This window comes from Plasmopara halstedii, assembly GCF_900000015.1.
Source record: "Plasmopara halstedii genome assembly, contig: Scaffold_614, whole genome shotgun sequence".
Lineage (NCBI taxonomy): Eukaryota > Oomycota > Peronosporomycetes > Peronosporales > Peronosporaceae > Plasmopara > Plasmopara halstedii.
The window spans coordinates 2,689,754-2,690,117 of record NW_020187532.1 but is presented as its reverse complement, the minus strand read 5'-3'; positions in this window follow the sequence as shown (position 1 = coordinate 2,690,117).

The window sequence follows — 364 nt, the reverse complement described above, 5'->3', positions numbered from 1 at the left end:
GGAGCGACACCTCCGATATAATTTTGCCAAACTCAAGGCACACCGTCGACTTCCTTCGGATTGTACCCTGCGAAGTATGGGTTAACCCTCAATGCTCCCGTGAGCTTTGTGTCTTCGACCGCAAGATCTCAGGGCCACTGCTTGAGCTCAGCTCCTGGCCCTTATTCTTCCCTGACTATTACCGGGAACTGCGGGGCGTCTAATGACGCGAAACGTCCTGATCGTTCCGATCAAAAGCGTCCACGGCACTGGGCAATCTTGCCGAAGTGGCGCCTCAAACTCCCACGAGTTTTTAGAGTCGGGATATCCCCGCCACTTCACAAGATATTGGGTCTGACCCTGGCGACGACGTCGTCGCACAAGA